Source organism: Triticum urartu, chromosome 2A, assembly GCF_056163025.1.
Source record: "Triticum urartu cultivar PI428250 chromosome 2A, HENAU_Tu73, whole genome shotgun sequence".
Lineage (NCBI taxonomy): Eukaryota > Viridiplantae > Streptophyta > Magnoliopsida > Poales > Poaceae > Triticum > Triticum urartu.
In genome coordinates, this window is record NC_141874.1 from 33,905,867 (window position 1) to 33,932,450 (window position 26,584).

The 26,584-nt window shown below is 48.1% G+C and overlaps 1 long non-coding RNA gene across 1 annotated transcript; it reads right to left on the bottom strand.

Annotated features, from left to right (window-relative positions):
* Nucleotides 1–22,935: 22,935 nt before the first annotated feature.
* Nucleotides 22,936–24,437, bottom strand: LOC147983262 (uncharacterized). The gene is made up of 3 exons (XR_015614950.1): nt 24,214–24,437; nt 23,596–24,128; nt 22,936–23,511 (listed from the first exon to the last, which is right to left on the bottom strand). It is a non-coding gene; the product is annotated as an uncharacterized LOC147983262 (long non-coding RNA).
* Nucleotides 24,438–26,584: the final 2,147 nt, after the last annotated feature.

Below are 26,584 nucleotides of genomic sequence, written 5' to 3' on the forward strand. Positions count from 1 at the left end.
CCTACTAGATTGATCTTTCTTGCAATGGGAGAAGTGCTTAGCTTTGGGTTCAATATTGCAGTGTCCTTTCCCAGTGACAGTAGGGGCAGCAAGGCACGTATTGTATTGTTGCCATCGAGGATAACAAGATGGTTTTTTTATCATATTGCATGAATTATCCCTCTACATCATGTCATCTTGCTTAAGGCGTTACTCTGTTTTCATGAACTTAATACTCTAGATGCATGCTGGATAGCGGTCGATGAGTGGAGTAATAGTAGTAGATGCAAGCATGAGTCGGTCTACTTGTCTCGGACGTGATGCCTATATACATGATCATACCTAGATATTCTCATAACTATGCTCAATTCTATCAATTGCTCAACAGTAATTCGTTCACCCACCGTAAAATACTTATGCTCTTAAGAGAAGCCACTAGTGAAACCTATGGCCCCCGGGTCTATCTTCATCATATTAATATTCCAATACTTAGTTATTTCCTTTGCCTTTTACTTTGCTTTTATTTTACTTTGCATCTTTATCACAAAAAAACCAAAAATATTAACCTATCATATCTATCAGATCTCACTCTCGTAAGTGACCATGAAGGGATTGACAACCCCTTATCGCGTTGGCTGCGAGGAGTTATTTGTTTTTTGCAGGTACAAGGGACTCGCGCGTAGCCTCCTACTTTATTGATACCTTGTTTCTCAAAAACTGATGGAAATACTTACGCTACTTTGCTGCATCATCCTTTCCTCTTCAAGGAAATCCAACGCAGTGCTCAAGAGGTAGCAGATGTCAGCGACAAACAAGAAAAATGTTGCGAAGAAGAAGCTTCACCATCGCACGGGGTCAGGTGGCTACCTCAAAGCTCGACCGTTGTGGGCCAAGGCTGAGAATGACCTGCTTGATAAAGGGGTCGAACCAGAGACATTGAACTGGCCAGACCGTTGCCGGACTTGGTTCTTCGGGGTTGGCTGAACCTTGGACCCTGTATCAGGGAAGTGCCGTTGGACGAACGAGCAAATGCGAATACCAGTCACGAAGCTTCGGAAGTATATCGATGCAGCGCAACAAGGGATGTTCGTTCCAAATAGAGAGAACGACGAGCTCACAATGGCCCTCGGGAATCCTGAGCACCCTGGACGGTCACGAGGCACGCCAGGCTCCATTCCATGAAAGGCCGGGTTTCCGGACGCAGGCGGATACAAATGCCAGGAGAGGAGGAACAAAGTGGAGCAGATCCAAATTCAGGCGTTGCACGCAAGGGTACAAGCGATAGAGCAACGAGAAGCAGATCGCAACAAGCGACCCGCCGAAGCTACCCCTCCATCTCAGCGGAGAAGCAGCGTGGCTTCCACCGAGATGCAGCAGCTGGAGCCTGTCTTCACGTCTCCTGCTAGCTACCCCGTGGAGTTAATCACAGAGTCTCAAAATTGCCACCTTATGACGCAATGGATGAAAATGAAAGTCAAGGCGGCTGTTGGCACTATTGCACCTCCTGAACCTGGCGCAACTTTTCACTGCCGGCCGATTCCAGAAGGATATGCTAGGGTGAGGTGGATGAAATAACAGACGGATTTGAGGATCTCGAGCTAGACCACCCTATGGGTGAAGGGGAGACTCGGTTGGGTTCTTGTCTGTTGACTCCATGAATATGGCGGAAGGAGCTCATCAACCTTCCGAACTGGACGCCTCCGCCTCCTCCTTCTCCAGAGAGTCAGGGTACTCCGCCTCCTCCTCCGCCTCCTCCTTCTCCAAAGAGTCAGGGTACTCCGCCTCCTCCTCCGCCTCCTCCTTCGGCGAGAGATCAGGGCACTCAGCCTCCTTCTCCAGCGCGTGGCGCCACTCCGCCTCCTTATCCGCCTGCGCCGGCGCGCCCGAGCAGCCAGCCTACTCCTTCTCCGCCTCGTCAACAAGGGCGGAAGAGACCTGTCTCCGCTCCAGCTGTTCCGGCGCGTCATAGTCCTCCTCTGCCTCATAAGCAAGGAAAGAACACAGCCGCAGCCGCTCCGTCTGCTCCGGCGTCTAGCAGTACAGCCATAGGCAGGAGGCAATACAGATTTGGTCCTTCTCTGAAGACTCCAGAGAAGTTACCATATGAGAGGACCCCGGAGGAAAACGAGAAGATCGTGTGAGAAGAAGTGAGGAACTTCTTTGAAGGGGTGAAAGCAAAGAAACATCCACTTCCGGGGGAGAAGATAGATCTGCTGAAAACGAAGCGCACTGTGGAAGCCCTGAAGAAACCACCAAAGTCTCCGCCGAAAGGCAACTATGAGCGCATTATTCAAAGGTCATTTATCGAAGCAGAGCGGTCGGGAAGTACTATCAGTGATCAAAGTTTAGCGAAACGACAAGCTGGGAAAAAATTGCCCAGCTCGGCGAACAAGCGAACCAATCGTTCCCCCCGCTCAAGGTGTCTAGCGATATCGTCACTAATGATTCGAGGATGGTGCCCGGTTATAACAATCTTGAAAATTACCTGCCCGACGATGTACATTATGAATTCTTAGAGGTGGACGAACACATATACGAGTAAGGGAAGCCTCTCGTCAAAGATGAAAGGTCTCTAACAACGATGATGCGAATATTCCATGATTGGTACATGAAAACCTGCAGAGAGTCTGGGGGGACGAATACTTTAACGCTGAGAGTTAAAGAGGAGCATGACCTCATTGGAACTGATCTGTTGAATGTTCCAGTTGAGGAGTTCTTCCAGTTTTTCAATCAGAAGGCCCTTGATAAATTAACGGTCACTTGCTACTGTCTGTAAGTACTACTTCTGTCATTAAGTCTCTATATATAGGTCATCTCTTTCATTGCATGTATTTATAATTATCCTCACTATATTATGTAGATTGAAGATCGTCGAATTGAAGAAAAGACAAATCAATGATATTGGGTTCATTAACCCAAATATCATAGATGCATATTCGGATGAATTTCAGAAAAAAGATACTGAGGCCAACTTGCTACGATCATTGGTATTAAATCAAAACAAAGCTATAATACTTTCCTTACAACTTCAAGTGAGTGTTACTTTCTTGTGCATATTCGGTTTCCCTTATTAGTCGAGGTTATAGTAATGTAATTGATGAGTTATGCATGCGTGCGCAGGTTCCACTATATTCTCCTAGAGATTAAGCTTGAGCAGGGACTAGTAACCGTCTTAGACTCGAGACGAAAAGATCCTAAGGAGTATGCGGACATGACTCAAATTCTCGAGAAATAAGTTAAATCGATCATTATCGCACCATATCGGCAACTTTGTTCACTTCCTCATATCAAATAATTGTTTTCTTTGTCTGGCAGGGTTTGGAAAAAATTCACCTCAAAAGCTCCGGGACTGCCGAAGAAGCTGGAATTTAAACACCCGAAAGTAAGTACTACTAGCATGTTCCGCGCATCTCCTAGTGATTCAAGTGCTAGTTTCATCAATACCATTTAGCATGCTTGCTTATCACTTTGATTTACCTCTATTTCTTGTAAAGTGGTTGTGGCAGGAAGCCGAGAATAATTACTATGGATACTACGTTTGCGAGTCCATCCGCCACCCGACCTGTGAGCGGGGCTATACTAAAAAACAATATGAAGTGCGTAAGCAATAATATTCAGAATTTACTTTATTACCATCTTTTGTGTTGAGTTTAATTCATTCATATATATATGTATTGACCCCCTTCTTCAAATTAGATGTTTCGGATGCAGGATGAACTCCTAGCACCAGATCGCATGCGAGGAATTCAAGAGGAATTGGCTGCATTCTTTCTTGACCACGTGATCGATAAAGACGGAGAATCCCATGTGGACTCTATGTTCATATATAATTAGGGGATTATATTGTAAGAGATCTTATATTGTATATATGTAGCCAGTAGCGTCGGATAGATATACGAAAACTTGTTGTTCGACCAATCTCTCCGAGAAGGAGAGGTCGATATCACTTCTCTCTGTATGCATATGTTCATGACGATCTTCCGTTTCCTTCATTTTTGCTTACTAGCTAGCGTGTCGAGTGCTCTCTATACGTATAGTACGTAGTGTCGACCAAGCATGGAGATAAGAGAGGACACTTCTCTGTATTAATTAATTAACTACCTAACACAATATATGAAACACCTTAATTAACCATACAAAACCCCAAATCCCCCCCCCCCTTCAGAAAAAAACCCTAGCCCCTGAAGAGCTGACGCGTGGATGCCTATTGGTCCCGGTTGGTGCCACCAACCGGGACCAAAGTGCCTCCTGCCTGGGCTCACCGCACTAGTCACGTGGAGGCCCATCTGTCCCGGTTGGTGTAGGAACCGGGACTAAAGGCCTAGGGCTTTAGTAACGACCATTTAGTCCCAGTTCAGGAACCGGGACAAATGGCTCTTATGAACCGGGAGAAATGGCACTTTTTCTACTAGTGCGGTGATGTAGGCGACAATCTCATCATCGTCGATGTGCTTCCCGGTGGCTACGAGCGACCTCATGTGGGCGAAGTAGGCGGCCACAGATTGCGTCCCCTCCTGCGCCGTAGAGAGCGCAACTCGGATGTTGTTGACGCGAGCTCTGGAATATGTCGAGAACATGTTGGCGAGGGCGGCCCAGAGCTCGTGCGGCGTGGCTATGGACGTTACCGGCACGAGGACTTCTTTGGTGAGGGGACCAAGTTTCCGAGTACCTGCTGCCCTTCTCTGAACCAGATCGGATGGAGAGGATTGAGCGTTTGCTCCTCCTTCCTGCCTTTTTTCCTTCGTGGTGAGGAATTTGACGGGCTCCCCTCAGCTGCGGTGTCACCTGAGCACGCCACATAACGTAGTTGGTGCGGGTGAGCTTCTTGGCGACCTGCCCGGGAAGGTTGATCTGGACGGCGCTTGAGGAGGACGGCATGGCTGGCGATTGGTTCTGCTAGATGTATTGAATAGAGGAGGCTCTTTATACCATGTAAACTAGCGGAGAATGCCGTACCTCTCTCAAGGCGATGTTTGCGCGTTAATATAGGCAGACGCATCTTCTTGATAAGCATAAAATGTGGTTGAGATTACAGCTTGATGATCAAGAAAGAGAGAGATAAGATAGGTAAAGTAGTTACAACAATATAGCCTAACAACATCTACCTAACTAGCCCGGCTGTGATCTAGGCCGGTGCGCCCCTAGGCCATGTGCAACACGTTGTTAACAGTGAACGGTTCCATGAGGTGACGTGGCTGCCAGCCTCGTGCCATGAACCATTCGCCGCCATCCGTGCACCGCAATCAGATGGCCGGAAAACTGTTAGATTGTGTCGAATATAGTGTACAAGATAGGTTACAGTTGGACTTGTAGTTGTATTGTATTTAGATAGGATATGGCCATGTCCAAGTAGGACACTTGTATCCTAGGCCTTTCATATATAGCGGGGGTAGACACACGATGTAACCTATGCCAACATAATAGCACCGGAGCGCAGGGGAAGCTGGCGGCATGTGCCGGTGTCCAGGGCGACCGGTTGTGGTATTGTAACGGTATCATGGGGAGGAGCGCCCATAGTCAAGCCCCGGGGATGTACCCATATCGGTGAACCTCGTTAACAAATCTCGGTGTCGTGCTCGTGTGATTGCTTGGTCCTTAAATGATCAACGGTGTGCCTCGGATTTATTCTAACAAGTGGTATCACAAGTAAGGTTCGATTTGAGGCCATGGTGTTGATCTAGAGGAGGAAAGTTCGACATAGATCGGTATAGTCCCTACGTGCAACAGGAAAGCGATCAGAGAAGTCAGCGAGTACTGAAGCGATCGGAAGCAGATGCATGGGCCGAAGCAGGTTGTCGCTCATTACTGCGTGTTCCTCGGCGGGATCAGATCAGATGTGGAAGCGGCGGCACAGCGCGGAAGGCGAGCCAGATCGATTCGCGTAGGTTCTCATGGCACGAGGCGCGGAGTACGCTACAGCGATGCCGCGAGTTGGGCCACGTACGGACAGGCGGTGGGCGATCTCGGTGGGTTGCTGGTGTGACCGTGTACGTGTGCTACAGCAGATCGATTGTGCAGCAGCGAGGCGGCGGTGTGGAGCGATGCAGGTGCGCCCGTAGCCAGGACAGTGTGGTGCTAGTGGGCCGAGGCGCAGAGGACGGTTGGCAGCTGGCCCAGCAGGCCGAGCCTGAGTCAAGCTGCGGCAGGCTGGCGTGCACGTTCAGGTCTGGGACGTGGCGCGAGGCACGTGTGTGCTGTATGGTGGAGCGGAAGGCTTTGCATGAACCTGGAGATTTGTTTGAAAAAAAAATTGGCACAAGGACCTAGAGTTTGATCGTGATGCTATCATCAAGAAAGAAATAAAAGAAGGGATCCAGAAGCAACATACTATGTGGTTCACACGGGAAAGCTATGAGGGAATTTTTTTTTCTTTGGTTTTTCTTTGTCGGTACACATGTGTGTATGGATGACGGTGGTCACGGTGACGACTTGAGAAGTCTGGAATGTGTCTGCAGTCGGAGAAGTTCGGCTGGGTCGGACTGGACAGTCTGACGGATCGACTTGGATGTCGGTTGGTACAGAAGACGGTGGTGGAATCGGCGACGACAACATATAAGTGTGATGCTGATGGTGACCGACTTCTGGGCGTGAAAACACATGGCGCAGGCCCAAGGGCTTGTGTGGCTTTGACAAGGCTATGGCGCGGGGTAGATTCAAGGTGATGTACACATGGAGCTTGATGTCGACGGAGCGCAGGGTGGACTGATCCTCTACCAAGGAGTCATGTTGAAGGTGGAGTTGGATTGAGGGGCTACGGCGTAAGTCGACAAAGAGTCGAAGCCTATTCAGTTGGGAAAAGCGAGTGACATGCAATTCGGACTGGAGCCCAATGGTCTGATGAAAGCATGAAACTCGTCATCGTTCGGTGATTATCGGTGGTACTCTACAGTGGGGGTTGAGTGGTGTGGGTGCGCGGCCCTTGAGACTCGACCGGGACAGTGGAGGCTCGACACGGTAATAGCGGCGAGGCATGCGGTACGCACGGGACATGGAAACGGGCCAGGGCTCTAGTGGTCATACATGTGGTGAAACAGCTGCGAATTTGACTCGGAATGATTACAAGCAACGGTGAATTCCTTCAAGTTTCAAACAGGCGGTCAAGAAAGGAGCGGTGATTTTGAGTTCAGATAACTCTTATGTGTGACACCCAATATGTGAGTTGTTCATTTTCACGCGGGTCAGTGATCAGTGTGTGATTGCGTTGGACGGATACTCTGAAAGTTGGGAGCACAAACTAGAGTAACAAGTAACTTAATTTTGCTCGAGTGTTGATTGTGGTCAAGAAAAGAAGAGACTACAAGTTGCAGGTGTAGTCATATGGAGTCTTTGGAGTAGCAGCGGTGCTCATGGGATAAGCTCAAGTCCAATGTACATGGAAGTTTGACACATGGATAAATCCAGGGTGATGGAGTATATTCGCCAAGGTGGAGTTTGTTAGAGTTTTGTCGAATATGGTAGGTTACAGTTGGACTTGTAGTTGTATTGTGTTTGGATAGGATATGGCCATGTCCAAGTAGGACACTTGTATTCTAAGCCTCTCATATATAGCGGGGGTAGACACACGATGTAACCTATGCCAACATAATAGCATCGAAGCGCAGGGGAAGCCGGTAGCATGTGCCGGTGTTCAGGGCGACCGGGTGTGGTATTGTAGCGGTATCATGGGGAGGAGCGCCTATAGTCAGGCCCCAGGGATGTACCCATATCGGTGAACCTCGTTAACAAATCTCGGTGTCGTGTTCGTGTGATTGCTTTGTCCTTGGATGATCAACGGTGTGCCTCGAATTTATTCTAACACAAACCTTACGCACTGAATCAGCTTAGAACTGACATCTGATACACGATATTATAAACTTTCAATATGCTGATGATTAGAGTTTCCTGTAGGAGTACTTGTTTTATATGGCGCGCATGTGTATATTTGCTATGTCATGTTCGTTGTCTGAACAGATGGGGTTTGGGGGAGAGAAAAGTTCTTCAAGGCATCAAATTCATTTGGCTTGATAGGAGAAGCGAAGAGTGAAAAACGCTAGCCGAAGTTTTTATGTTGATCCGTTATATTTTCATGTCACAAAACCGTGGCGTGGCACTTGCTGCATGTGTCCATGCCTATGCAGCACTCTCCATGGTATTAAGGGCCGACAGATAACAGATCACACCGTTTCCGTAAGGCTGGTCATAGTGGGAGTATTTTAGACTAGTGTCATGTATATGACATTAGTCTAAGTTACTATCTCCATAGTGCAAAGCATTGTAGTAGTGTTATAGATTGCTTCATTTATTAGCTCATAGACTCAACATTTTTTAAGAAGCGCTATGTGATGATAACATAATATGTTACTCTGAACATCTCTCTCCTCATTAACTAAGTGCCACATAAGCAAACTTGTTTTGGGATGCGTTATGTTATTAGCTAAGTTACTCCCACTATGACTAGTCTAAGAAGAGGAGTAGATTGCGGGATTAGGAGGCACTGGGAAACAGTACACTACTGATTTGCTGGCAATTCCTGTCGACCAAACACAACAGACTACACCATGAACAGCTGGATTCTCTACTCCCGGGTGCACCTACACCCACATGAACAGTACATTTGAAAAAAATACAAAACAAAACTGAAAAAAATCTGAAATTTGGGACATCAAACTAGATCAAAAGTTTTGGCTTCTTGCAAAATTTGGTGACCAAATAACATTTGAGGAGCCCTCAGCAAAAAAACAAAATGAGTGATTTTGTTATTTTTGCTGAGGGCTCCTCAAATGTTATTTGGTCACGAAACTTTGCAGAAAGCTAAAACTTTTGATCTAGTTTGATGCAAAAAAATTCGAATTTTTTTGACTTTGTTTCATTTTTTTTCAAGTGTACTGTTTATACGGGTGCACCTACACCCAGGAGCTGCCACACCTTTCTCATGGTCATGAGCGTGCGCTCCTGGCGGGGTAGGCCTGGACGAATGCTGGACATGAGCTTACGTGAGACAAGCTCGGCCAAAGCCTGCCTGGAGCTCGTCATAATTAGAGGCAAGACAAAAGATATGACATACAGCGTCTATAGACTCCTCTCACACTGCACCCTTGCTCAATGAAGCTCGCCCTGTTCTGCCCAAAAGTAGAATGGTTGGTTTTTCACCTGATAATGGCTGAAAGTAGAAGATTTGCCATATGAGAAAGGAGAGCAATATGCAAATATGACAAAATAGAGCAAAATTAGTGCGAGGTATATAACTGAAATTTTCGACGACATATACATTTGAATACTTTTGAGCAACAACTAAAAATACTTTGAACTACAAGAACACTAAATTCTTCAGCTGTCGAGTGAGAACAGTGGGCGCCTTGTAGCAGTGAGTGAGCAACCTCAGCATGTAGAGGCTCCATGCGAGAGGCTGCATTCGGGTCTGGAGAGCGGCGCCTGGGAGCCTAGATTGAGAGGGACCGGACGAATGTATACATCGTCATTACTAGCATGAGCTATGTCATTAAATGATTTTATTGGCCTTGTCCAGCCTTCAAGTTCGATCTAAAGTCTTTGAGCCAGGAATCCCACGAGCTTGACCAAGCTGAGCTAGGCTTCGCCAAGGTGAAAATGAGCCCACTTAAACAACTCAGCTTGATAAGTTCGGCAGTCTATAAGTTGGTGAATGCCAACAAGTCAGATTAAATTATATAACTATCATGTTTCCAGCATGTAAAACTATCCTCATGTGATGTTAGGGGAGAGATAGTGCTTCAAGACATCAAATTCATCCCACTTGCGAGGAGAAGTGAAGAAAGAAACACACCTGCCAAGGTTACACAAATTACTGGTCACGGCATCAAGGTGTGACACTTGCTACATTACATATCTAGTAGAATAGTGTAAGATTAGGATCCCACGGGCGTGGATGTGTAGTTCCATGGTAAGAACAGAAATTCAAAATGGTTATGCTGCATAATCTGTGACTGTTATTTACGATGGTTGATTAGAAGGTGCAGAAAAAACAAACGGGTAAACTATCTCATGAGTTCAGTTGCATACGACGTGATTTCAACATCGCCCAAGAGGGTAGAGCTGTGTGATTTCATGATCGAGGCGCTGTTGTCCTAAGGGACAACAAGGCTTGTCCTTTGGTCATTTGTTCTTGGGTCATAGACAGCCTTACCCTCCTCCCTAGCCACCCCTCCTCTTCCTCCCTCCTCCTCCCTAGCCGCCCCTCCCCCTCTTCCCTTCCTCACCGTCGCCTGAGGCAGCCGCCGGGCAAGCCCGGGGCGCCAAGGATGGTGGCGGCGGGGCCTCAGTTTCCCTGCCTCTGTGTGGGGTACTCCGCATGTGGAGCGACGGCTTCATTGGCAAGGCACGGCCGGCTAGCAGCCGTGCGGGCGGTGGATCTCGCATCCTGGCCGGGTGGGCGGCGGGATCCGGTGGTCGTTGGCGGCCGGCGGTGGGATCCGGTGGTCGTTGGCGGCCGGCGGCGGTTTCTGCGCTGGCCGGTGGGCGCGATCTGGCGCCTCCCCTCCTCCCCTGTTCGGCGTGCGGGCCAGCCTCGTTGGGCCATGCTTTCTTGGGTCGCCGGTTCTGTACAGGAGGCGTTGCTAGTGGCGGGGATCTAGCTCGGACAAAATCCCTGGTCGGCCAAGGCCGACCGCGTCGACGGTGACGCCTGAGGGCGTCGTTCCCCTCCTTGGAGGCGTCTGTATGGACTGATTCTCTGTTTTGATTTTCGGCCGAGAAAATCAGATTTCGGCCGAAATTCGGCCATCTCGGCCTGGCCCGGTAAGTGTCTTGATCGGTCAAACTTTTCGGCCCAATTTGAATTGTCATGGCCCAACCCAACGTCTTGAACGTTTGCAGTACGATTTGCCTCAGTAAAATGCTCAACCGTACACGGGCACAGCAGCAGGCGTGCCTCCCCGGCCACTGTCGCCGACCTTTGTTGGATGCGGCTGATTCCGTCGACAACATCCCCTCCCCTCCCCTGTCATTGTCGATGCAATTAACAAATCTTCTCTCCCAGTTCTTGAAGCCTCCGTCATGCTGCTCCATGGCGATCTCTGCATGGACTTTTCTTGCAAGATGTTTGTGTGGAGCGTCAGGTCTTGAACTAATAAGTGAGGTTTCTTTGATGATGTTTCTAATTCCCATAGTAATCTGCTAAACAATATATTTTGTACTCATGAGAGTTATGCGGATAGTTAGCTTTTGTTCCACTTGATTTTATTTTATTTTGGTTCATATTTCGGTTAAATTTTGGTCAAATTTCAAATTTTGGTTTCATAATTTTGTTCGAGATTTTTGAAATGACCGAATTTCGGCCATCTCGGTTAGGGCCGAGAAAATTCACAAACGGAAAGCAAAAACATAGGACTGATCCCCTCACTTCCCCTTCCACTAGGTCCCGCGGGCGACAGTCCTAACTTTGTTGGGCGGCGACGGCCCTCACGGTGCCGTTCCCTTCTTGAAGGCGCTGCTTTGGGATCTTTGAGGCTGGGTGGCGCTTGTGGGTGGTGGGCTACGGCGGTGGTGCGGCCCTATCCTAACATGGATCTGCGTCCGTTGCTTGGATATAGACTCGCGTAGGTGGAGGTCGTCGTTTGGCGTCATGGTGGCTTCGATGGCGGAGACACCTGCCAAGGTTGGCACCTCAATCTACTCTGAAGATGGACCAGTGGAAGATGGCGGCGACGACACATGTGAGTGCGTCAGATCGGTTTGTGACCCGAACCCGGTATGTGGCTCTGTCTGGGCCTCCGGCTTTAGATGTTACGCTTATGTGAGATGTCTGGGTATTTGTGCACCCCTTCATCATATGAATTGTAGTAGCGGCATATGTTGCCAAGATGACAGATTCAGACATATTGTTGTACTATTTTGTAAGGTCCTTAAAAATAATTAATACAATGACCGTATGCAGCTCCCAGATGCAGAGGCTGGGAGTCATCCTCCTTTTTTAAAAAAGGGACATCAAGGACAGCAGGCACACCCGGTGATAAGTTTTGGGACTACGGCGACTTGTTAGCTGCGATGATGTTATGTGCGAATTAAAACCTCTATTTTGAGCCAGCGGTGACATGATCAGCTCCATCCCAGGTAAACTGGTCTGGAAGTTGTTGAGATCACACTGAGCTTAATAGTGTTAGAGATATATTGGGGTTATATGTATTGGGTAGTCTACGATTTGTAACTGATTCCTACCTTATCTTTAGAAGAGACGTCCTGTCTTCCAAGTCTTCTACTCAATATATACTCGCTCTCGAGACTCAATAATACATCATCGATTCCACCAGTCCCTCCCTATTTTCTTTAACATGGTATTAGCCTAATCGATCCAACCCTAGCCGCCGCCTGCCGCTTCTACTCCGTGCCGCCATCGTGGCGGTCGGTCTCCATGACCGCCGCCGGAGGCTGCGCCGCCCATACGTAGGGCTCATCCGCCGGTCATGTCGACGGGATGCTCTAGTGAGTCTTTTTCCCGATCCTTTGATACAGGTTTTTTCTTTCTCACCGGTCGCTTTGATCGGTGTTTACTCTTTGGTTTTTCGATCTAAAATCAGTTTGTGTCGCTGCCGCCACCGTCGACCCCCATGCGCCTCTACTCCAACATCGGCGCAACCGGCCGGCTTCTTCACCGACCCGGTGGCCTTGCGCCATGCGGCGGCCCATCATAGTCGCCGTTCACGCGCCAGCCCGCTCGTCGATATATGCCAGCCGTAGTAGCCCTACTCCGACCGGGTCTCCTGCATGACCTCCCGCCTCCACCGCACATGTATGGCTGCGTCTGCACGTTGTTGCGTTCACCGCTTCATGCCTGGCCGCTTGCGCGTCGCAGTTGTGTTGGCTGCTCGGGCATCACTGCAGGGGCGACGGTGTTGTGTTAGCCTCACACGCGTCGCCGCTAAAGCACTTGTCTGCCCGTCGTCCTACGCCAGTCGTCGCCTCCAGCTTCAGCTTGGACCCCGCCACCACCCTGCCTACACCAAGCAGCGTCCCCAACCTCTCACGCGATCAGATTAGTCACCCGCCTGCCGCTGCAATCTGCCCCATCTACGTCGTGCGACTGACATGACCCATCGATTGCGCGTGCCTCCGCAGGTCCCATGAAGATCCTCCCCGAGTTTAGCGTGCCCCTCCACCAATTGAGCAATAGGCTGCCGCTGCGTCGCCCCATTGGGCCGCAGTGCCGCCGCCCCGTGGTTATCTCCGTGTCTACAACGAGCTACGTGGTACCGCTGCATCGCCCCTTCGGGCCGTAGTGTCGCAACCTGCGGTGGCCGCACTGAGGTAATCCCTATGGCTGCACCGCCCCTCGCATTACTGCTTCGTCAACCCATCAAACCGTAGCGAGCGTGGCACGCGGTCTTCGCCACCGACTGAGGTCATCCCCATGGCTGCACCGACTCGCGCGCCGCTGTTGCGTCGCCCATTCGGGCCATAGCGCCACAGCCCGTGGTCTTCCCACCGTCGCCCTGACCCGCCTGCTGCCGCTGCGTTGCACCTTCGGGCCGCAGCGCCGCGGGCATCCCTGCGCGTCGGATTCCTGTGATATGCGCCGCGCCGTCTCCCATGGATCGGGAGTGCCTCCGTCCGCGATGGTCGTCTTCACGCTATCAGGTTCTTCACCTACTTCAAGCACCGTCGCTACCGTCACCCATCCACCTGCTCCGTCTTCGTCCAGCACCAGCTCGTCGCCAGCGTCGTCGTCATCTTCGTAGACTACTTTTTCTACTTCGACCACCGTTGGTGACATCGGCCCCACGCCGATTGTCGCCACAACCATCCTTGAGTCTCCTTCTCTGCTTCCCATCCGACTCCTCGACACGGCATACAGCTCATGCAGGTCCCTCATCTACGCATGCATGGTGCTAGCAACATCGATGCGTGCCTTCGTTCACGACGTGTCCCCGGGCCTGGCAAGCTTGGTGCCGCGTTTCATCAACTTCGTCTTCGTCCATCTACTCATGCCCGGTGCTAGCAACACCGATGCTTGCCTTCATCCAAGATGTGTCTCCCGACTTGGCAAACCCGGCGCGACGCCTCGTCAATAATATCCTCTTCTCGGCGCTCCACTACTTCGACACCACTGTGCTCATGACTAACTTGACGCCTCCTCGCGCCTGCGACTCCACGGCGACATCCTCGACACCGGCCACCTCGAATTGACATCGACCACGGCATTCTGGCACGGCTACCTCGTCACGGCTACACCACCCACGCTCTCGGCTACCTCGGCAACGCCACAAAGGGCTATCACCTCGCTTGAGCAACTCATCGTCTTCCTCTACAGTCCACACGTCCGTGACGTGACACCGTCCACGACACTCCCACTGTGACTGGGGGGTGATGTCAGCCCGTCAGCTGCTATTCTCTACAGTCTGACCGTCGGTGACGCTCCTATTCTTCGCAACGCTACCACTACGACTGCGCGCGGCGCGGGGGAGGGGGGGGGGGTTAGAGATATATTTGGGTTACTTCTATTTGGTAGTTTAGGATTTCTAATCCATCTCCTACCTTATCTTTGGGAGAGGTGTCTTACCTTCCAGGTCTTGTACTTAACATATACTTGCCCTCGAAACTCAATAATACCTCATCGATTTCACCAATACCTCTCTATTCCCTTCTAACAAACAGCATTAGACTTATGTAGTAAACTGTGTGATGTAGTAAGTTTAAGATTATGGCCAGGGCATCCAGTTGGACTCAGTGTTGCTGTAATTAGCTTCCGTCCCAATCTAACTCGTGTATAAATGCTTGAGATCACTTGAGCTATCCCGCGGAAGACTTTATGTGTACTTAGATGGGCAATGCACGCATGCACCAAGCACATGTGTTTGGTGAATGTGTGGTTTGTATTTCTGACTTTCTGAGTGCTTGTGCTGGATTGTGAGTGCGTCCCGCTAAGTGTACTTACAAACTGCACATAACTAATGAGCAAATGATGCGATTTGGAAAACTTTGGGGTGTTGTGTGCGTGTCGATCTGGTCGGCTGGGCAGTCATGGACTCCTCAGTGCCCCCGGCATTAGGAGGGAGGCTAGAATGGCTCCACGTGCAGCCCCCACCTGAATCGCCCGCGGGTATGCCGCGGTGGCAAGACTTGTTTTTCCCTTCTCAGATTTCGATCTGTTATTCATATTTAATTTTAATTTCAGTCAGGGTTTACAGGGACTTACAGAACCCAAACAGGTACATGTGTGATATGTTTTGAAGATTTAGAGTATTTGAAAGAAGATTTTCTGCCGGGAGCACTGTTTGTTGCACGTTTGAATTACACGATCAAGCAAGAGGTTATATCTCAAAACCCAGGTAGAGGGACACACCAAACTGACGTTATCATGTCCGAAAGGAATAATAAATACGAGTGAGACATGAGCTTGTCTACAAGAGCTATGTACATCTGTGCCACTGTAGATATGCACTCACCAGGCACACTATATATGGTAGTAACAGCAAACCACACTGTCTTAGCAAGTAGTACAAGGAAATATGATCAGGAGGCTTCCTTTCGAAATGTGGTGTTGCTGTTAATTTGAGCTAGGACTAGGATTCATTGGGAAATGCCATAGTGCTGATGACTCATTGCTGCACGCTGGGTAAAAACTCCATTGATGTGGCACCCAGTAGTTAGCGTAACTTACGCTGATATATTTTGTTGTTCTCCTGTGTGGCACGCGGTCTGTCAACGCAACGTGAGGTGTATAGATGTATTGCTAAGGGAAACGTTTGAGGCCGGGGTGCCGGCCGAACTACTCGGCCGGTCGCGCGCGACCCGTGCGATCCCCTCCCATCGTATGGCCAGCCTTTCCGCGTGGCGGGGACACGAGGCTGACAGGGCCGACCAATCACTCGCCATTTAAATGCCCCACGCGGCTGCGCTGCTTCCTCTCTCTCTTTCATCTCGCCGGTCCCTGCCTCAGTTGGCCGTCCTCGCCGGCCGTCCTCATCGCCGATGGCCACCCGCACCGGCCGTCCTCGTTGCCGTTCGCCGTCCTCGCTCACCGGCCTCGGCGGAAGCTGGAACCATGTCGTTTCCTGCTGCAACCGGTACCCAGGAGAGCTGCCATCATGGATGGCGAGCGTGGTGACGGCGAGCTGCGAGGACGGCGAGCTGCAAGGACGGCGGCGCTGTTCCGAGCAACACTGCAAACGCCGTGTTTTGTGCTACGTGCTACAACCAGTGTCACATTTTGCTACAACCGGCATCCCACTCAGCTACAATTGGCGTCGTGTTTTGCTGCCACGGTTTGAGTCGACGCGCACATAAGCCATGGCCGCACGCGCGATCGGGCTGGGCACCGGTGCTACCATGACAGGGGGCATCACCTGCGAACTCACATGCAAGTTACCCATGGCCAGGGACGGAGCCAGGATTTGAACATAGGGGGGCAAAAAAAATCCTCTAGTACAGAGACTCATTTTTTTTTGAAGAGACAACCTAGTTAACGAACTAAATCTTTGTCAAAACATGTTCTGCTGTGAGCAAGTTTAATTTTTATCAAAAGTTACCATCAAGCAAATGCCAAAGCAATTCACCTGTTAATGAACTAAAACAATGTAGTATTGGATGGGGCAAACAATGCAAAAGCTTGTCCAATGGGTACAGGGATATATCCCCAATCTTTTACTTTTATACAGTTATTACTACCATTCGATTTGTGTAGTTCTGAAGGCATCCATTAATCTGATTTAGAAACATAAGCAAGGACAAATCAATGAGTGAGAAACAGACTAACCTAACCCTTTCCTTGGTCGCCGCTTCTCTCAACTGGTTGCGCGGCCGGCCGGCCGCGCGTCCGCGCAAAGATGGCCCTCGTTCGCGTTAGACGCGATCTCGTCCAAGTAAGGATTCTCCGCTCAAATTGATACGTTGATGATCATGAATTGCCCTAAAGCTTAGATTGAAACGGCCTTGGTCATGGACTCAGATTGAAACGGCGCTGGTCAGGAATTACCCTAGACAGCTAGACCTTGGCGACAGGCATCGGACGACGGAAAATCAAACGATCTGACGGTGTCCCTTCGTGCTGGGCTATTTCCTGCGGCGTGTTAAGGATGGGCTTTGTGATTTTGTTGGGCTTCAGGTGGTCAGGGGGCCTCAGGGGGGGCGATACTAGCTAAATATTCACTTTTTTCTGCCGACCTGCTAATCGCTACCGAGTAAAATGAGATTGTTAGGGGGGGTCTCGCCCCCCCTCGTCCCCCCTTGGATTCGTCCCTGCCCATGGCTTACAAGCTCGAGGCGGACGGCGAGCTGGGAGCACCATGGGAGACACCCCCGTGATGTTGCAACGGGCGGTCTAGAAAGCTACAACCGATGCAAAAAAAAAAAAAACTTCAACCAGCGACGACTGGAGGTGGAAGAAGATGACAAAACACTGCAGTTTTGCTACATGCTTCAACCGGCATAGATTTTGCTACAACCGGCATAGCATTTTGCTATGACCGGCGTCACGTTTTGCTACAACACATAACTTTTCTCTGGTTGCGGTGTCAGGTTGGAGCTTTCTTTCTTAATAATTGAAACTTTCTCATACACGGTTGAAGCTTCTTCCGTCCATGGTTGAAGCTTTTGTGTAATTTTTTTTTTGTTTTGAGCAGCCCTTGGTTAAAGCTCTCTCTATCATCTGGTTGAAACTTTTTTCATCTAAGGTTGAAGCATTTTGCTTTAGCGGTTCTATCTCCTCGTGAATCACAGTGCCAGTTGAAGCTTTTCCATCTAGGGCTTGAAGCTTTTCCATCCAGGGGTTGAAGCCTTTTTAACAACGTTTGCAACACAGAGGGTGTGCGACCGTTCAAGCCTTTCCTCGGTTCAGACATGAGCTCGTCTTCGAGGGCGCGCGTCCAGTGATCTTCGCCGCCGCAGCTCCGACCCGTCGCAGCGGAGTTGTGACCATCGCCGGAGCACACGGCTCACACGCTGCTGCATGCGCCAAGCCAGCATGAAACACGGGTCGCCACCGGCGGCGAGGGCGGCAACCGGTAGCGAGGGCGGTGACCGGCGCCGGGGGCGGCCAAGCCCGGTGATGCTTCGAGTCTGGGTTCCTCGCTCATCAATGACGGCTAGATGTGTACACCAGCGGAGAAAGAGATGAGCTGCGTTGACTTGGTGAGGATTAGATCTGACGGTTAATACAGAGGTAAATCGGGCTGCTGCGGTGCGACCGGCCGAAACTTTCGACCGGCGCACCGGCGCAGATTACTGCCCTATTGCTAAGCGATCTACAGCAAGTCAGGAATCCACCATGCAGCAAGCAGACACAGATGTTCATCCTCTGTTGTTTCTCCATGTCAACGGTTTACTACTCTAATCCATGAGCCTGAGCCACTTAGCCACGTAGATGCAATGTGGATGGATGGTCAAGTGTCGCACTAACGGGGAGTATAACACTCTGTGTAATTCTAAAATGATCACTCCACCACTTGATCAAAGGGATATGCAATAGCATTCATATTTTCTGATAAATCCATGTGGAATATTTCTAGTTTAAACAATATTGGCGAGCGATGGTATATCAAAATTGGATCGGCTCACTTGAGATTAAGTTGGTGCTAAACACTATTCAAGATCGGTTTGTTTTTCACCTTCTTTTTGTTCCGAATGGGCGATCCTATAATCAAGATTTGACGATAATGTAAAAGAATGTTCTGATCAGGTGTGCACCGGTAACCATGGGCATCTTTTGTGATTTATTTAATTCAATTGATTTCTTCAGTACCCTTTTTTTCCTCCGGATAATACTCGCAATAGTCTGATTTAGCTATATGCATATGCTATATGGATGAATAGCCCAGTGTGATTTTTCTATTTTTTTTTTGGAACGTAGACGCACGAAGCGTCCGACTTTAAATTAATAAAGCCACTAGGCAGCATCCAACCGGATCGAAACTCCACAACCACATAACATTTAGGTTTAGCGGGCTCGCAGTCCCGGCAAAGTAAGATACTAAAGTTTAAGAGGACGCTAAAAGCACAGAATCATAAAGATAATAAACGCGATTTTTCTATTTCTCAGAACATGATCCGTTCATATCTGTAAGTTAATTGCACGTTGGTATCACTTTACGTTTTTTTTTTTTTTTGCAGATAGATACAAAGTCTGGGGCTGGCCGCAACAAATACAGCTGGTCCACGTTCAAACCGTTTTTCATAAGGAAACTGACACGCGGGGCCTGCTTGTAAGGGCCAATGTGGCATGTTCTTCTGCAGAAAACCCCTTGCTTTATATTTAATCATGCAAATGCCCCACGTTTGCTAAAAGAAAAGGCACATGGTGAGATTCGAACTCGATACATCAATGGACGCGCATGTAGGTCTGGCCAATGTGCCACTTTCTATTACTTGCTTACATATATTTTGAAAGACGAATTGATTTTTCACACCGATCATATGCTCTATACGCCGAATTTTTTATTAATAGTAATTAATAATTCAGTAATTCTGAAACTAGTCAAAGGTGGGCGAAAATTTGAAAAATAGGAAGGACGCCATTGAGGACAACGTCCAGCCCCGGATGCTATTGTAGACAGCGTCCAGCGTCCAGGCCTGGACGCTATGGCAAGCCACGTCCAATTAAGACGTTGGCCTACCCCTTAGATCGGACTAAACCGGGTCGTTTCGTGCTGACTTATGGAACTTCCATGGGCTATAAACCCTAGTATGCATGCAGTCGTCGATCCTTGACCACGACGTACGGTAAGCACCCTCCCGCAGCCGACAACACTAAGGGGTGGCATCGTCCCACCACCCACTCTCCATTAGGATCCTCCAATCGATCTTGTTGTTGATTCATGTTAGTTGTTCTACGATCCTAGTGCATCTTTCTTGTTTGAATCGTCTATACAACTGATTCAATGATTTACAAGTGGATACTTTATATATTATTGGATTGTTGTTCCTGGGTTATGGTTCTTAATTGGCTAGTTCATGAGAAGCCAAATTTTCAATCGTCAGTTTATAGTAGATCAATTTAAAATTGGGTTATTCACTTCCTACACATTCTTGTTTGTAGGTGAGTATAAGAACATGTTAATCGTTCTGGTTTACGTAGATGGTGAAGTGCAACATGGATCCATGGGTGTGGAGTATAGTGTTCCTTCGAAATTAACATTTTCAGCATGCGAGAAAACCACTTTTGAAGACATCAAGAGTGAGACATGTCGAGGGCTTGGGCATGTTAACGTCGGTGCTCAAAACAACCTGAATATCCAAGCTCGTTATGATATTGGATCTCCCGGACCACATTATTTTCAATTAATTCCATTATATGAGGAAAGAGGGTGGAACATGATTTTTGAGAAGACCAAGTCCCGGACAACGTGGCAAGTGATAGAGTTATATGTTAATTTCACGCCAAATCAAGACATGTTGAGCCAAGTCAGCGGTGGAAGCAGCATACCAATAATTGAAAGGCAATCACAAAGGTATGGAAGTGAAATACAATCACCATTGCATCAAACATCTGTTAATTCCTTCTCAAATAGTAATACACGTGGTCCTGATTTTTACAGGGAAAATGCTCCATCTTCCACTCATGGTAATATGGCAAATGATTTGCCAACAAGTACTGTTAATGAATCATTTGACCAGGAGGGTACAGATCCAGAGGAGCACTTGACGGGACATGATGATGACGATGAGCATGATTCTGATGCCGCACCGAGCCAGAGTTCAGACGAAGATTCAGAACCAAGAGTTGCGCATCATGTTAATGCATTTCCGTTCATGTATAGATGTGGACAAAATGGTGTGAGAGCCTTTAGTGACATATCTATACTAACGGAGCCGACAGCAGATGAAGGTTTTTTGGATGTAAGAAACGCTTTCAGAGCCCATTGTCAAAGCATCAGAGTTTTGATTCAACAGAGCACCTCAAAATTGCGATTGGTGAATTTCACATAAACGCAAACTTAGAAGTGAAGTACAGCACAAGCAGTCAATCTAAACTTGTAGCAGAGTGTATTGATGATAGCTGCATGTGGAGGCTGTATGCAACACCAACGAAAATTGGTTCATATTGGCAAATAAGGAAGTGTCCTTATTCTCACACTTGTCGTGCTCCGGCTAATAGAACTGACCATTCTCAGTTATCGGCCTCTATAGTGGCAGATGTGATCCGTGAAGCACTGAAGGATGGCCTGGAGTTGAGTATAAAAAATGTGCGGGCATTGGTGAGACAACGTTACAGAAATGTGAAACCATCATATAATAAGTTGTGGCATGGAAGGGAGAAGGCTATAGCACAACTGTTTGGTAGCTGGAAGGATCATACAATCTTCTCAGCCCATTCCTCGAGGCTATTAGAGTTAAAAATCCAGGTACAAAGTATGTTCTTCTATTGAAACCCGTGGCACAAGAAGGGCATAGAGAATTTCAATGTGTTGCTTGGGCATTTGGACCTTGCATTGCAACAGTTCCCCACCTTCGACCAGTAATAAGTGTGGATGCATCATTTCTATCAGGAAGATACAGGGGCAGATTGATAATGGCTTGCGGATATGATGCTAACAACAAGTTAATACCTCTTGCATTTTCCATTGTGGAGAAAGAGGACGCAACTAACTGGGGTTGGTTCATGAGATGGTTGCGAAGGGAGGTAATTGGTGTTGGAAAATTCATGTGTGTGATTTCAGATCGCCACAAAGCAATCAAATGGGTGTTTAAGCAGCCGCACCTTGGTTGGAATGAAAGTGCTGGTGAGTGTGTGCATCGTTTTTGCTCTCAGCATGTCGCAGAGAATTTGTACAAAGCTTTTCGTGATGATGATGTTTTGAAAATATTTAAGTGGGCAGTAAAGAAAAAGAAACCTCGTAGATTTGAGGAGGGCATGTCATCTATTGAACATACTTGTCCCGATGCAATGACATATCTTAGAAAGTGCGGTAAGTATTTGTAGGAAGATAAAAATGAGAAAGATAAACCTGAGAAGGTATTTCAATGCAAGGATGGGGGTTACCGTTGTGGGATCATGACAAGCAATGGGCCCGAGTCCTTAAACAATGTGTTCAGGCTTTCTCGAAGGCTACCAGTGGCAGCAATTGTGGAGGAGACATTTTCAAAGTGCATGGAGTGGTTTGTAGAAAGAAGGCGAAGTGCTCATAACTTGGTTGACGAAGGCAAGCAACGGTCCGAATGGGTGGATAAACTATTGGTGAAAAGGAGCACAAGGCAGGACATATGCATGTTATTTTGTATGGTGATGAAGTTGGAATATTTGAGGTCAAGGTTGACAATGAGAGGGTTCCATTACGCAACGAGGATCATGTTCTTTTTATTCATAAGGACTTCAAGTACAAGGTCACTCTTCAACCAAATACTACTCCATCTTGTGACTGCCTAAAGCCAAACCTAACCGGTGTGCCATGTGCCCATTTGCTTGCTGTTTGCAAGTATAGGAATCTAAATGAAAATCAAATAGTTCATCCATATTACTCTTCTGAAGTACTTGCAAACACATGGGCTGGACAATTTTATCCTTACGGAAACCAAAATGAGTGGCCAACATATAGTGGCCCGATTATTGTTCCTGATGAGAATTTGATAAATCTTGGGCGGCGTCAACACAAAAGAATTCCAATGTACATGGATGAAATGCAAGGAAGGCGAATGGGACACCAAGCCCGGCGTTCGACAACAGACAATAATCTAGCAGGTATCTAAACTAGTTTTGTGGTACTGGTGTATATGTGAACTTATTTTCGTGTAATTTTACTTTGTTGCATTCACTGTAGGTACATCGTCTAGCCAGAGACAGACCATTCCACCGAGTCAAGCGAAGAGCATATCTTCCAAAGGAAAGAGGCCGAGTCAACCAAATAGCACATCATCCAATGGAAAGAGGACATGTCAGGGGAAGAGCACATCATCCAGAGAGAAGAGGTGGAGTAACTAGAAAGGCATATAATACAATCAAGGATGGACATGATTGATGATTTGCATTTGTGGTACCACATTTTGTAAACAAAATTATACTCGAGATGAACTTATGAAATAAGGAGTAACAAATATTTTTTTGGGGAACTATTACAATACATATCTGCCATAGCAGAAACAAAATTCCTGAACTGTTTTTTTGGGCCAAATACAAAAAGATTTGGTCAGCTACCCCTCCAGGTCGCTCTAGAGATGGCCATTCTAACCAACTAGTCGCTACGAACTCCTTTATGCAAGCCTACTAGCTCTACCAAGCTCATTCGAGTTGGTTTATTGGGTAACTTGACCTACATCTTGTGTTGTCGGTTCCCCATCTCTCATCGCTTCACCAGCCTTAAGGTATGTTGTAAAACCTTTGCCGGAGTATATCCATTCATTGAACACATCGGAGTTGCTCTCTTTTGGGGGGCTTGGTGGGTTAGCAATATCAGAAACCTCTTCATCAGATGGAATATCTTCAATATTCAGTGGTAACCTAGCCTCAGTAAGCATGCTTTGCAGCCTAGGCTCCAGGTTAAAATCCAACAAATTTCCTACACAGGACCTCAGTATAGTTTTCCCTATCTTCTTGCATCCACTAGTAATAACACATTTAATACCCCATGCGGCATTCTTTATCTCGCGTAACCCCTGCAAGTGACAAAACAAATCTTGCATGACACATTTATTACTATATGTTGTAAATAATCAATGAAAAATGTAACACACACTTACAATTCGAGCCAGTGGCGGACCACTAGGCATGTAGCCAGTCCATTCGATGCTATCTCGAGGATATGGGATAGGTTTATCTAGGCTGCCCAAGCATTGAGAATCGAAGAATACTGTGTACATACCATTTTGATGGAACCAATGTCTGTAATCAGGTAAACTAGCTTCATCGAAGGGAACATCGTCTGGCCACACTCTTGCATCAACACGGTTGTATTCTTGAACATAATTGGCGTGGACTTCCTCCCAATTATGCGATTTTCCTGCAGAATGTTTAATTTTTCGAAGTTTTTGAACCTCTGCCTCGCCACGTGGAAGAGAAGGGGGAATGGGTTGTCTTAATCCAAATTGTCGCATCACCCTATATGGATAGTGGAACTCCACAATCCAAAAATGCATGAGTGGTACTCTAGCAAAGCACCAATTAGAATCTTGATGAACTTCAAACGGCATCTGCTCCAGAAGATCATCATATGGTTGCCAACCAACTGCACCTTCTCGAATCAAGTCAATCTGATTTCGATAATATTCAGTACCTATATATTTCATTTGCAAGTTAATAAAATTGTTTGTCATAAAACAAATGATGCCAACACAAATTTGGTGAGGAGAATGCAATACCAGCATTATGAGGGACATCAAACGAATGTGCAGCACACCACTTTGCTCCAAAAACAGGGTTATAATCCAAGTGTACTTCTTGTTCTTCTTCCTCTTCATCAAGTTCCTCTCCTTCTTTGGGCTTCTCAAAAATAACTTTAGGGCGACCAAGTGGCAAACGGGACCAAGACCATAACTGTAGCAGCAATAAAGGACCTGAAATTTCTAGTCTCTCCTTCTCAGCACCTATGTGTTGGGGATCGTAGCAGAAATTTAAAATTTTCTACGCATCACCAAGATCAATCTATGGAGTAATCTAGCAACGAGGGGAAGGAGAGTGCATATACATACCCTTGTAGATTGCTAAGCAGAAGCGTTCAAGTGAACGGGGTTGATGGAGTCGTACTCGTCGTGATCCAAATCACCGATGATCCTAGTGCCGAACGGACGGCACCTCCGTGTTCAACACACGTACAGCCCGGTGACGTTTCCTACACCTTGATCCAGCAAGGGGAGAAGGAGAGGTTGGGGAAGACTCCATCCAGCAGCACGACGGCGTGGTGGTGGTGGAGGAGCGCGGGACTCCAGCAGGGCTTCGCCAAGCACTATGAGAGACGAGGAGGGAGAGGGGTAGGGCTGCGCCAACAGGGGAGGAACTTCATGTGTTGGGCTGCCCCTTTGCCTCCACTATATATAGGGGGAGAGGGAGGGATGCGCCCCCACCTAGGGTTTCCTCCCTAGGGGTGGCGGCAGCCCTAGATCCCCATCTGGGGTGGCGGCCAAGTGGGGGGGATAGGGAGGCGCACCAGGCATGGGCCTTAGGGCCCATCTGCCCTTAGGGTTTGCCCCCTCTTCTCTCTAGGCGCATGGGCCTTGGTGGGGAGAAGCCCCAGCCCACCTAGGGGCTGGTCCCTTCTCACACTTGGCCCATGTATGCCTCCGGGGCCCGTGGCCCCTCCCGGTGGACCCCCGGACCCCTCCGGTGGTCCCGGTACACTACCGGTGATGTCCGGAACACTTTCGGTGGCCAAAACCATACTTCCTATATATCAATCTTTACCTTCGGACCATTCCGGAACTCCTCGTGACTTCTTGGATCTCATCCGGGACTCCGAACAACATTCGGTAACCGCGTACATACTTTCCCTATAACCCTAGCGTCATCGAACCTTCAGTGTGTAGACCCTACGGGTTCGGGAGTCATGCAGACATGGCCGAGACAACTCTCTGTTCAATAACCAACAGTGGGATCTGGATACCCATGTTGGCTCCCACATGCTCCAGGATGATCTCATCGGATGAACCACGATGTCAAGGATTCAATCAATCCCGTATACAATTCTCTTTGTCTATCGGTACGATACTTGCCCGAGATTCGATCGTCGGTATCCCGATACTTGCCCGGGGGCCATAGGTTTCACTAGTGGATTCTCTCAAGAGCATAAGTATTCTACGGTGGGTGAACAAATTACTGTTGAGCAATTGACAGAATTGAGCATAGTTATGAGAATATCTAGGCATGATCATGTATATAGGCATCACGGCCATGACAAGTAGATCGAAACGATTCTGCATCTACTACTATTACTCTACTCATCGACCGCTATCCAGCATGCATCTAGAGTATTAAGTTAAAAACAGAGTAACGCCTTAATCAAGATGACATGATGTAGAGAGATAAATTCATGCAATATGAAATAAACCCCATCTTGTTATCCTCGATGGCAACGATACAATACGTGTCTTGCTGCCCCTTCTGTCACTGGGTAAGGACACCGCAAGATCGAACCCAAAGCTAAGCACTTCTCCCATGGCAAGAACTACCAATCAAGTTGGCCAAACCAAACGGATAATTCGAAGAGACTTGCAAAGATAACCAATCATACATAAAAGAATTCAGAGAATATTCAAATATTATTCATAGATAGACTTGATCATAAACCCACAATTCATCGGTCTCAACATACACACCGCAAAAAGAATATTACATCGAATAGATCTCCACAAGAGAGGGGGAGACCTTTGTATTGAGATTCAAAAAGAGAGAAGAAGCCATCTAGCTACTAACTATGGACCTGAAGGTCTGAGGTAAACTACTCACACTTCATCGGAGGGGCAAGGATGATGTAGAAGCCCTCCGTGATGACGGCCCTCTTCCGGCGGAGCTCCGAAACATGCCCCAAGATGGGATCTCGTGGATACAGAAAGTTGCAACGGTGGAATTAGGTTTTTGGCTCCCTTTCTGATTGTTTGAGGGTACGTGTGTATATATAGGAGGAAGAAGTATGCCAGAGGAGCAACGAGGGGCCCACGAGGTAGGGGGCGCGCCCTAGGGGGACGCCCCCCACCCTCGTGACCGCCTCTTTTGTTCCTTGGAGCAGGGTCCAAGTCT